Below are 12500 nucleotides of genomic sequence, written 5' to 3'. Positions count from 1 at the left end.
CGTGAAAGTCAGGCCGAAGAGGATGGCCTCCCCCCGGACGCGAGGTGGGCCGAGTGGCCCCTAAGTTCAACCGCGTGGAGGCTCCGGAGGAGACAGGCCGGCGTCCGTGAAAGTCAGGCCGAAGAGGACGGCCTTCCCCCGGACGCGAGGTGGGCCGAGTGGCCCCTAAGTTCAACCGCGTGGAGGCTCCGGAGGAGACAGGCCGGCGTCCGTGAAAGTCAGGCCGAAGAGGATGGCCTCCTCCCGGACGCGAGGTGGGCCGAATTGCACTAAGTGCGACCAGGGGTTGGACGTTTAGGTGACCAGGGGTGGGCCACTTAGGCGACCAGGGGTGGGCCACTTAGGCGACCAGGGGTGGGCCACTTAGGCGACCAGGGGTGGGCCACTTAGGCGACCAGGGGTGGGCCACTTAGGTGACCAGGGGCGGCAGGTTTAGGCGACCAGGGGTGGGCCGTTTAGGTGACCAGGGGTAAGGGGTTTAGGCGACCAGGGGTGGGACGTTTAGGTGACCAGGGGTGGGACGTTTAGGTGACCAGGGGTGGGCCACTTAGGCGACCAGGGGTAAGGGGTTTAGGTGACCAGGGGTAAGGGGTTTAGGCGACCAGGGGTGAGACGTTTAGGCGACCAGGGGTAAGGGGTTTAGGTGACCAGGGGTAAGGGGGTTAGGCGACCTGGGGCTGGAGAGGAGCACCTTCCCCGGGCACAGGCAGGGAGCGAGCGCCCACCCCCAGCTCCATCGCTCCGGGGGTAATAGGCCGGCGTCTGCCACACTTAGCCCGGAGAGGAGCACCTTCCCCGGGCACGGGCCGGGAGCGAGCGCCCCCCAGCTCCATCGCTCCGGGGGTAATAGGCCGGCGTCTGCCACACTTAGGCCGGAGAGGAGCACCTTCCCCGGGCACGGGCGGGGAGCGAGCGCCCCCCAGCTCCATCGCTCCGGGGGTAATAGGCCGGCGTCTGCCACACTTAGCCCGGAGAGGAGCACCTTCCCCGGGCACGGGCGGGGAGCGAGCGCCCCCAGCTCCATCGCTCCGGGGGTAATAGGCCGGCGTCTGTCACACTTAGCCCGAATAGGAGCACCTTCCCCGGGCACGGGAGGTGCCAAGCGGCCCCTAAGTCTACCCTCATGGAAGCTCCGGAGGAGGAGGGCGGGCGTGTGTCACACTTAGCCCGGAGAGGAGCACCTTCCCCGGGCACAGGCGGTGCCAAGCGGCCCCTAAGTTTGCCCTTATGGAAGCTCCGGAGGAGGAGTGCGGGCGTGTGTCACACTTAGCCCGGAGAGGAGCACCTTCCCCGGGCACAGGCGGTGCCAAGCGGCCCCTAAGTTTGCCCAAATGGAAGCTCCGGAGGAGGAGTGCGGGCGTGTGTCACACTTGGCCCGAATAGGAGCACCTTCCCCGGGCACAGGCGGTGCCAAGCGGCCCCTAAGTTTACCCTCATGGAAACTCCGGAGGAGGAGGGCGGGCGTGTGTCACACTTGGCCCGAATATGAGGACCTTCCCCGGGCACAGGCCGTGCCAAGCGGCCCCTAAGTCTACCCTTATGGAAGCTCCGGAGGAGGAGTGCATGCTGCCTGACAGTGAAGCCGAATAGGAGCACCTTCCCCGGGCACAGACGGTGCCAAGCGGCCCCTAAGTTTGCCCTTATGGAAGCTCCGGAGGAGGAGTGCATGCTGTGTGACAGTGAAGCCGAATAGGAGCACCTTCCCCGGGCACAGACGGTGCCAAGCGGCCCCTAAGTCTACCCTTATGGAAGCTCCGGAGGAGGAGTGCGGGCGTGTGTCACACTTGGCCCGAATATGAGCACCTTCCCCGGGCACAGGCGGTGCCAAGCGGCCCCTAAGTTTGCCCAAATGGAAGCTCCGGAGGAGGAGTGCGGGCGTGTGTCACACTTGGCCCGAATATGAGCACCTTCCCCGGGCACAGGCGGTGCCAAGCGGCCCCTAAGTTTGCCCAAATGGAAGCTCCGGAGGAGGAGTGCGGGCGTGTGTCACACTTGGCCCGAATATGAGCACCTTCCCCGGGCACAGACGGTGCCAAGCGGCCCCTAAGTTTGCCCAAATGGAAGCTCCGGAGGAGGAGTGCATGCTGCCTGACAGTGAAGCCGACTATGAGCACCTTCCCCGGGCACAGGCGGTGCCAAGCGGCCCCTAAGTCTACCCTCATGGAAGCTCCGGAGGAGGAGTGCGGGCGTGTGTCACACTTGGCCCGAATATGAGCACCTTCCCCGGGCACAGACGGTGCCAAGCGGCCCCTAAGTTTGCCCAAATGGAAGCTCCGGAGGAGGAGTGCACGCTGTGTGACAGTGAAGCCGAATATGAGCACCTTCCCCGGGCACAGGCGGTGCCAAGCGGCCCCTAAGTTTGCCCTTATGGAAGCTCCGGAGGAGGAGTGCATGCTGTGTGACAGTGAAGCCGAATATGAGCACCTTCCCCGGGCACAGGCGGTGCCAAGCGGCCCCTAAGTTTGCCCAAATGGAAGCTCCGGAGGAGGAGTGCGGGCGTGTGTCACACTTGGCCCGAATAGGAGCACCTTCCCCGGGCACGGGCGGTGCCAAGCGGCCCCTAAGTTTGCCCAAATGGAAGCTCCGGAGGAGGAGTGCATGCTGCCTGACAGTGAAGCCGAATATGAGCACCTTCCCCGGGCACAGGCGGTGCCAAGCGGCCCCTAAGTCTACCCTAATGGAAGCTCCGGAGGAGGAGGGCGGGCGTGTGTCACACTTGGCCCGAATAGGAGCACCTTCCCCGGGCACAGGCGGTGCAAAGCGGCCCCTAAGTCGGTAAAGGTTGAAATAAGTAAATAAATACAAAAAGGACGAGGGGGGAAAAAAAAAGGCAAAAACGTATAAAATTCCCCCATTCATTTCAATGGGCTCGGCCGAATTGGGCTTGCGGGACCGCCGAGGGCACGCCGGAGGGCGGTTGAGTCGGTAAAAGTTGAAATAAATGAATAAATACAAAAAGGACGAGGGGGGGGAAAAAAAGGCAAAAACGTATAAAATTCCCCCATTCATTTCAATGGGCTCGGCCGAATTGGGCTTGCGGGACCGCCGAGGGCACGCCGGAGGGCGGTTGAGTCGGTAAAAGTTGAAATAAATGAATAAATACAAAAAGAACGAGGGGGGGGGGAAAAAAGGCAAAAACGTATAAAATTCCCCCATTCATTTCAATGGGCTCGGCCGAATTGGGCTTGCGGGACCGCCGAGGGCACGCCGGAGGGCGGTTGAGTCGGTAAAAGTTGAAATAAATGAATAAATACAAAAAGAACGAGGGGGGGAAAAAAGGCAAAAACGTATAAAATCCCCCCATTCATTTCAATGGGCTCGGCCGAATTGGGCTTGCGGGACCGCCGAGGGCACGCCGGAGGGCGGTTGAGTCGGTAAAAGTTGAAATAAATGAATAAATACAAAAAGAACGAGGGGGGGAAAAAAAAGGCAAAAACGTATAAAATTCCCCCATTCATTTCAATGGGTTCGGCCGAATTGGGCTTGCGGGACCGCCGGGGGCACGCCGGAGGGCGGTTGAGTCGGTAAAAGTTGAAATAAATGAATAAATACAAAAAGAACGAGGGGGGGAAAAAAGGCAAAAACGTATAAAATCCCCCCATTCATTTCAATGGGCTCGGCCGAATTGGGCTTGCGGGACCGCCGAGGGCACGCCGGAGGGCGGTTGAGTCGGTAAAAGTTGAAATAAATGAATAAATACAAAAAGAACGAGGGGGGGGGGAAAAAAGGCAAAAACGTATAAAATTCCCCCATTCATTTCAATGGGCTCGGCCGAATTGGGCTTGCGGGACCGCCGAGGGCACGCCGGAGGGCGGTTGAGTCGGTAAAAGTTGAAATAAATGAATAAATACAAAAAGAACGAGGGGGGGAAAAAAGGCAAAAACGTATAAAATCCCCCCATTCATTTCAATGGGCTCGGCCGAATTGGGCTTGCGGGACCGCCGAGGGCACGCCGGAGGGCGGTTGAGTCGGTAAAAGTTGAAATAAATGAATAAATACAAAAAGAACGAGGGGGGGAAAAAAAAGGCAAAAACGTATAAAATTCCCCCATTCATTTCAATGGGTTCGGCCGAATTGGGCTTGCGGGACCGCCGGGGGCACGCCGGAGGGCGGTTGAGTCGGTAAAAGTTGAAATAAATGAATAAATACAAAAAGAACGAGGGGGGGAAAAAAGGCAAAAACGTATAAAATCCCCCCATTCATTTCAATGGGCTCGGCCGAATTGGGCTTGCGGGACCGCCGAGGGCACGCCGGAGGGCGGTTGAGTCGGTAAAAGTTGAAATAAATGAATAAATACAAAAAGAACGAGGGGGGGGGGAAAAAAGGCAAAAACGTATAAAATTCCCCCATTCATTTCAATGGGCTCGGCCGAATTGGGCTTGCGGGACCGCCGAGGGCACGCCGGAGGGCGGTTGAGTCGGTAAAAGTTGAAATAAATGAATAAATACAAAAAGAACGAGGGGGGGAAAAAAGGCAAAAACGTATAAAATCCCCCCATTCATTTCAATGGGCTCGGCCGAATTGGGCTTGCGGGACCGCCGAGGGCACGCCGGAGGGCGGTTGAGTCGGTAAAAGTTGAAATAAATGAATAAATACAAAAAGAACGAGGGGGGGAAAAAAAAGGCAAAAACGTATAAAATTCCCCCATTCATTTCAATGGGTTCGGCCGAATTGGGCTTGCGGGACCGCCGGGGGCACGCCGGAGGGCGGTTGAGTCGGTAAAAGTTGAAATAAATGAATAAATACAAAAAGAACGAGGGGGGGAAAAAAGGCAAAAACGTATAAAATCCCCCCATTCATTTCAATGGGCTCGGCCGAATTGGGCTTGCGGGACCGCCGAGGGCACGCCGGAGGGCGGTTGAGTCGGTAAAAGTTGAAATAAATGAATAAATACAAAAAGAACGAGGGGGGGGGGAAAAAAGGCAAAAACGTATAAAATTCCCCCATTCATTTCAATGGGCTCGGCCGAATTGGGCTTGCGGGACCGCCGAGGGCACGCCGGAGGGCGGTTGAGTCGGTAAAAGTTGAAATAAATGAATAAATACAAAAAGAACGAGGGGGGGAAAAAAGGCAAAAACGTATAAAATCCCCCCATTCATTTCAATGGGCTCGGCCGAATTGGGCTTGCGGGACCGCCGAGGGCACGCCGGAGGGCGGTTGAGTCGGTAAAAGTTGAAATAAATGAATAAATACAAAAAGAACGAGGGGGGGAAAAAAAAGGCAAAAACGTATAAAATTCCCCCATTCATTTCAATGGGTTCGGCCGAATTGGGCTTGCGGGACCGCCGGGGGCACGCCGGAGGGCGGTTGAGTCGGTAAAAGTTGAAATAAATGAATAAATACAAAAAGAACGAGGGGGGGAAAAAAAAGGCAAAAACGTATAAAATTCCCCCATTCATTTCAATGGGTTCGGCCGAATTGGGCTTGCGGGACCGCCGGGGGCACGCCGGAGGGCGGTTGAGTCGGTAAAAGTTGAAATAAATGAATAAATACAAAAAGAACGAGGGGGGGAAAAAAGGCAAAAACGTATAAAATCCCCCCATTCATTTCAATGGGCTCGGCCGAATTGGGCTTGCGGGACCGCCGAGGGCACGCCGGAGGGCGGTTGAGTCGGTAAAAGTTGAAATAAATGAATAAATACAAAAAGAACGAGGGGGGAAAAAAAGGCAAAAACGTATAAAATTCCCCCATTCATTTCAATGGGCTCGGCCGAATTGGGCTTGCGGGACCGCCGAGGGCACGCCGGAGGGCGGTTGAGTCGGTAAAAGTTGAAATAAATGAATAAATACAAAAAGAACGAGGGGGGGAAAAAAAAGGCAAAAACGTATAAAATTCCCCCATTCATTTCAATGGGCTCGGCCGAATTGGGCTTGCGGGACCGCCGAGGGCACGCCGGAGGGCGGTTGAGTCGGTAAAAGTTGAAATAAATGAATAAATACAAAAAGAACGAGGGGGGGGGAAAAAAGGCAAAAACGTATAAAATTCCCCCATTCATTTCAATGGGCTCGGCCGAATTGGGCTTGCGGGACCGCCGAGGGCACGCCGGAGGGCGGTTGAGTCGGTAAAAGTTGAAATAAATGAATAAATACAAAAAGAACGAGGGGGGGAAAAAAAAGGCAAAAACGTATAAAATTCCCCCATTCATTTCAATGGGCTCGGCTAAAATGGGCCTGCAGTACTGCCGAGAGGCCGCCGGAGGACGCCCTAGTAGGCAAACGTTGATCCCCACACACGAGGGGTCAGTTAGGCGACCAGGGGTAGCGTTTAGGCGACCAGGGGTAGCGTTTAGGTGACCAGGGGAAGCGTTTAGGCGACCAGGGGTAGCGTTTAGGTGACCAGGGGTAGCGTTTAGGCGACCAGGGGTAGCGTTTAGGCGACCAGGGGTAGCGTTTAGGCGACCAGGGGTAGCTTTTAGGCGACCAGGGGTAGCTTTTAGGCGACCAGGGGTAGCGTTTAGGCGACCAGGGGCGTTGCAGTTCCGCCGAATTGCATTAGGGGCGCTGCAGTAGGCAAACGTTCTTCCCCCCTAGTCAGAGGGTCATTTGCCTACTTCCCAGGTTTACCCGGGTTTTCCAAAACACCTGGGGCACATTTTCAGGGATCACGTTTTTAGAAACAAAAATATTCATAATTTCTTCTAAGTCCCCTTTCCAGCGGGGAACTTTGAAACATTGTATCCGACCACTGAAGGCTGTTGGCGGGCACGGCGCGGCAAACAGCCCGCACTCAGGCATGGAGCTCCGGGGAAAGTTGCCTAATTTCTTCTAAGTCCCCTTTCCAGCGGGGAACTTTGAAACATTGTATCCGACCGTGGAAGGCTGTTGGCGGGCACGGCGCGGCTCATAGCCGGCCCTCAGGCACGGAGCTCCGGGTGAATTTTCACAAATTTCTTCTAAGTCCCCTTTCCAGCGGGGAACTTTGAAACATTGTATCCGACCGTGGAAGGCTGTTGGCGGGCACGGCGCGGCTCATAGCCGGCCCTCGGGCACGGAGCTCCGGGTGAATTTTACAAATTTCTTCTAAGTCCCCTTTCCAGCGGGGAACTTTGAAACATTGTATCCGACCGTGGAAGGCTGTTGGCGGGCACGGCGCGGCTCATAGCCGGCCCTCGGGCACGGAGCTCCGGGTGAATTTTTACAAATTTCTTCTAAGTCCCCTTTCCAGCGGGGAACTTTGAAACATTGTATCCGACCGTGGAAGGCTGTTGGCGGGCACGGCGCGGCTCATAGCCGGCCCTCGGGCACGGAGCTCCGGGTGAATTTTCACAAATTTCTTCTAAGTCCCCTTTCCAGCGGGGAACTTTGAAACATTGTATCCGACCGTGGAAGGCTGTTGGCGGGCACGGCGCGGCTCATAGCCGGCCCTCAGGCACGGAGCTCCGGGTGAATTTTCACAAATTTCTTCTAAGTCCCCTTTCCAGCGGGGAACTTTGAAACATTGTATCCGACCAAAGGAAGGCTGTTGGCGGGCGCGGCGCGGCTCATAGCCGGCCCTCGGGCACGGAGCTCCGGGTGAATTTTACTCAATTCTTCTAAGTCCCCTTTCCAGCGGGGAACTTTCAAACATTGTATCCGACCACTGAAGGCTGTTGGCGGGCGCGGCGCGGCTCATAGCCGGCCCTCAGGCACGGAGCTCCGGGTGAATTTTCACAAATTTCTTCTAAGTCCCCTTTCCAGCGGGGAACTTTGAAACATTGTATCCGACCGTGGAAGGCTGTTGGCGGGCACGGCGCGGCTCATAGCCGGCCCTCGGGCACGGAGCTCCGGGTGAATTTTCACAAATTTCTTCTAAGTCCCCTTTCCAGCGGGGAACTTTGAAACATTGTATCCGACCGTGGAAGGCTGTTGGCGGGCACGGCGCGGCTCATAGCCGGCCCTCGGGCACGGAGCTCCGGGTGAATTTTTACAAATTTCTTCTAAGTCCCCTTTCCAGCGGGGAACTTTGAAACATTGTATCCGACCGTGGAAGGCTGTTGGCGGGCACGGCGCGGCTCATAGCCGGCCCTCGGGCACGGAGCTCCGGGTGAATTTTCACAAATTTCTTCTAAGTCCCCTTTCCAGCGGGGAACTTTGAAACATTGTATCCGACCGTGGAAGGCTGTTGGCGGGCACGGCGCGGCTCATAGCCGGCCCTCGGGCACGGAGCTCCGGATGAATTTTTACAAATTTCTTCTAAGTCCCCTTTCCAGCGGGGAACTTTGAAACATTGTATCCGACCGTGGAAGGCTGTTGGCGGGCACGGCGCGGCTCATAGCCGGCCCTCGGGCACGGAGCTCCGGGTGAATTTTCACAAATTTCTTCTAAGTCCCCTTTCCAGCGGGGAACTTTGAAACATTGTATCCGACCGTGGAAGGCTGTTGGCGGGCGCGGCGCGGCTCATAGCCGGCCCTCGGGCACGGAGCTCCGGGTGAATTTTTACAAATTTCTTCTAAGTCCCCTTTCCAGCGGGGAACTTTGAAACATTGTATCCGACCGTGGAAGGCTGTTGGCGGGCACGGCGGGGCTCATAGCCGGCCCTCGGGCACGGAGCTCCGGGTGAATTTTTACAAATTTCTTCTAAGTCCCCTTTCCAGCGGGGAACTTTGAAACATTGTATCCGACCGTGGAAGGCTGTTGGCGGGCACGGCGGGGCTCATAGCCGGCCCTCGGGCACGGAGCTCCGGGTGAATTTTACAAATTTCTTCTAAGTCCCCTTTCCAGCGGGGAACTTTGAAACATTGTATCCGACCAAAGGAAGGCTGTTGGCGGGCGCGGCGCGGCTCATAGCCGGCCCTCGGGCACGGAGCTCCGGGTGAATTTTACAAATTTCTTCTAAGTCCCCTTTCCAGCGGGGAACTTTGAAACATTGTATCCGACCGTGGAAGGCTGTTGGCGGACGCGGCGCGGCTCACAGCCCGCCCTCAGGCACGGAGCTCCGGGGGAATTTCCCCCTCATTTCTTCTAAGTCCCCTTTCCAGCGGGGAACTTTCAAACATTGTATCCGACCGTGGAAGGCTGTTGGCGGGCACGGCGCGGCTCATAGCCGGCCCTCAGGCACGGAGCTCCGGGTGAATTTGACAAATTCCTTCTAAGTCCCCTTTCCAGCGGGGAACTTTGAAACATTGTATCCGACCGTGGAAGGCTGTTGGCGGGCACGGCGCGGCTCATAGCCGGCCCTCAGGCACGGAGCTCCGGGTGAATTTGACAAATTCCTTCTAAGTCCCCTTTCCAGCGGGGAACTTTGAAACATTGTATCCGACCGTGGAAGGCTGTTGGCGGGCACGGCGCGGCTCATAGCCGGCCCTCAGGCACGGAGCTCCGGGTGAATTTTTACAAATTTCTTCTAAGTCCCCTTTCCAGCGGGGAACTTTGAAACATTGTATCCGACCACTGAAGGCTGTTGGCGGACGCGGCGCGGCTCACAGCCCGCCCTCAGGCACGGAGCTCCGGGGAAATTTGGCTCATTTCTTCTAAGTCCCCTTTCCAGCGGGGACCTTTCAAACATTGTATCCGACCACTGAAGGCTGTTGGCGGGCGCGGCGCGGCTCACAGCCCGCCCTCAGGCACGGAGCTCCGGGGAAATTTGCCTCATTTCTTCTAAGTCCCCTTTCCAGCGGGGAACTTTCAAACATTGTATCCGACCACTGAAGGCTGTTGGCGGGCGCGGCGCGGCTCACAGCCCGCCCTCAGGCACGGAGCTCCGGGGAAATTTGCCTCATTTCTTCTAAGTCCCCTTTCCAGCGGGGAACTTTCATACATTGTATCCGACCACTGAAGGCTGTTGGCGGACGCGGCGCGGCTCACAGCCCGCCCTCAGGCACGGAGCTCCGGGGGAATTTGCCCCCTCATTTCTTCTAAGTCCCCTTTAGGCGACCAGGGGTTGACAATTTAGGTGACCAGGGGTTGACAATTTAGGCGACCAGGGGTGACTTTTAGGCGACCAGGGGTGAGGTTTAGGCGACCAGGGGTGAGGTTTAGGCGACCAGGGGTAGCGTTTAGGCGACCAGGGGCGTTGCAGTTCCGCCGAATTGCATTAGGGGCGCTGCAGTAGGCAAACGTTTTTACCCCTAGTCAGAGGGTCATTTGCCTACTTCCCAGGTTTACCCGGGTTTTCCAAAACACCTGGGGCACATTTTTAGGAACCACGTTTTTAGAAACAAAAATTCTTCTATGTCCACCTCCGTGAAAGAAATTGCCCAATGGTTCCCGCGGAAGAGAGCTGCCAGGCGGACGCATACTGCAATAACGGCCGCCCTGGCGCTCTGGTGGATGTTATCCTCGAAATTTCTTCTATGTGCCCATTCCAGCGGGCAACTTGCGAACAATGGTGTCCGACCATGGAAGGCTGTTGGCGGACGCGGCGCGGCTCACAGCCCGCCCTCAGGCACGGAGCTCCGGGGGAATTTTCCCCTCATTTCTTCTAAGTCCCCATTCCAGCGGGGAGCTTGCAAACGTGGTATCCGACCACTGAAGGCTGTTGGCGGGCACGGCCCCACCAGCGCAACACGGCACTTCCTATGACTCGGGTCCGACGCAGGAGGAGCGGTCCTCCCGGCCCCGCCACACGGCACTTCCTATGACTCGGGTCCGACGCAGGAGGAGCGGTCCTCCCGGCCCCGCCACACGGCACTTCCTATGACTCGGGTCCGACGCAGGAGGAGCGGTCCTCCCGGCCCCGCCACACGGCACTTCCTATGACTCGGGTCCGACGCAGGAGGAGCGGTCCTCCCGGCCCCGCCACACGGCACTTCCCATGACTCGGGTCCGACGCAGGAGGAGCGGTCCTCCCGGCCCCACCACCGCCACACGGCACTTCCCATGACCCGGGTCCGACGCAGGAGGAGCGGTCCTCCCGGCCCCACCGCAACACACACAACCACTGACCGATTGGCAATCATGACCCGCCATCGGAGGGCCCCTGCCGGCCCCGGCCTCGCGCCGGGGTGTTCGGGTGGACGGTTCCTTCGGCCTGCGGGTCGACCTCTGAGCGTTGGCCGGCACCGCAGCACACACAACCACTGACCGATTGGCAATCATGACCCGCCATCGGAGGGCCCCTGCCGGCCCCGGCCTCGCGCCGGGGTGTTCGGGTGGACGGTTCCTTCGGCCTGCGGGTCGACCTCTGAGCGTTGGCCGGCACCGCAGCACACACATAACCACTGACCGATTGGCAATCATGACCCGCCATCGGAGGGCCCCTGCCGGCCCCGGCCTCGCGCCGGGGTGTTCGGGTGGACGGTTCCTTCGGCCTGCGGGTCGACCTCTGAGCGTTGGCCGGCACCGCATCACCGCAGCACACATAACCACTGACCGATTGGCAATCATGACCCGCCATCGGAGGGCCCCTGCCGGCCCCGGCCTCGCGCCGGGGTGTTCGGGTGGACGGTTCCTTCGGCCTGCGGGTCGACCTCTGCGCGTTGGCCGGCACTTCCCTACCGTTACCCCCCCACCCCTGGGGTTGTGACAAAACGGCACTTCCTATGACTCGGGTCCGACGCTGGAGGAGCGGTCCTCCCGGCCCATCTCGCACCCACACCCTGACATATACTGCACCACACCAACCACTGACCGATTGGCAAGCATGACCCGCCATCGGAGGGCCCCTGCCGGCCCCGGCCTCGCGCCGGGGTGTTCGGGTGGACGGTTCCTTCGGCCTGCGGATCGACCTCTAGCGCACCAACCAGCGCGAAACCGCTTTCGTCGCGAGACCGAGACGACCCTGTCGCGTGCCCGTTGGCCACACGGGCCCAGAGATGTCCTACACGGGAGTTCCGCCGCGCTCGCGGGTACCCCGCGCCGCCCCGCCACGAGAGGGGCGCGGGAGCCCAGGCCCGCATCAGCCGAGCGGTCCTTTCCGAAAAAGCATGTTTCTCAAACCCTACCGGCGTCTGTCAGAAGACGCCGCCTCCGAGTGCGTGTTGCGGTCGCGGGCGTGCGGGCGGCTCCGGCTCCCTCCCGCGACTGACCGCCACGCGGTAACGCGGCCTCTACGGACCGAGTACATACCGAGGCCCAGCCGACTTCCTCACCGCGCACGGGGGCTGAATCGTAACGGAAATTTCGGTAGCCCACGTCCGAAATAAATATGAAAGAAACGAGGGAGGCTGGGGTGCCGCCGGGGGTAACCCCGCGGGAGGCCGTCTCCCGCGGGCGCCGCCCGGTCCCCGCGCCCGGCTCCCCGCTCAGCTCCGGTTCCAATGCAAGAAACACAGACCGCCGGACGCGAGGGCTACCTGGTTGATCCTGCCAGTAGCATATGCTTGTCTCAAAGATTAAGCCATGCAAGTCTAAGTACACACGGTTCCGATACAGTGAAACTGCGAATGGCTCATTAAATCAGTTATGGTTCCTTTGATCGCTCCACCGTTACTTGGATAACTGTGGCAATTCTAGAGCTAATACATGCAAACGAGCGCCGACCCGTCTCCGCGGGGACGCGCGCATTTATCAGACCCAAAACCCACGCGGGTTCGGTTTGCCGCGGTGCAGCGGGCCCGCCGGCTTTCACAGCCGGCGGGCTGT

At 58.3% G+C, this 12500-nt stretch overlaps 1 non-coding gene across 1 annotated transcript in view; it reads left to right on the top strand.

The window, feature by feature from the left end:
- Positions 1 to 12208: 12208 nt before the first annotated feature.
- Positions 12209 to 12500, top strand: part of LOC148314660 (18S ribosomal RNA) — a 1933-nt gene continuing 1641 nt past the window's right edge. The window contains exon 1 of the ribosomal RNA XR_015841602.1: positions 12209 to 12500. This exon is cut by the window's right edge and continues 1641 nt beyond it. This is a non-coding gene — a ribosomal RNA (18S ribosomal RNA).

Source organism: Idiotropiscis lumnitzeri, unplaced genomic scaffold (assembly GCF_059441095.1).
Source record: "Idiotropiscis lumnitzeri isolate Australia: NSW breed Sydney's pygmy pipehorse unplaced genomic scaffold, RoL_Ilum_1.0 HiC_scaffold_256, whole genome shotgun sequence".
NCBI lineage: Eukaryota > Metazoa > Chordata > Actinopteri > Syngnathiformes > Syngnathidae > Idiotropiscis > Idiotropiscis lumnitzeri.
The sequence above is the reverse complement of the archived record's forward strand: the minus strand, read 5'-3'. Positions and strand labels throughout refer to the sequence as shown.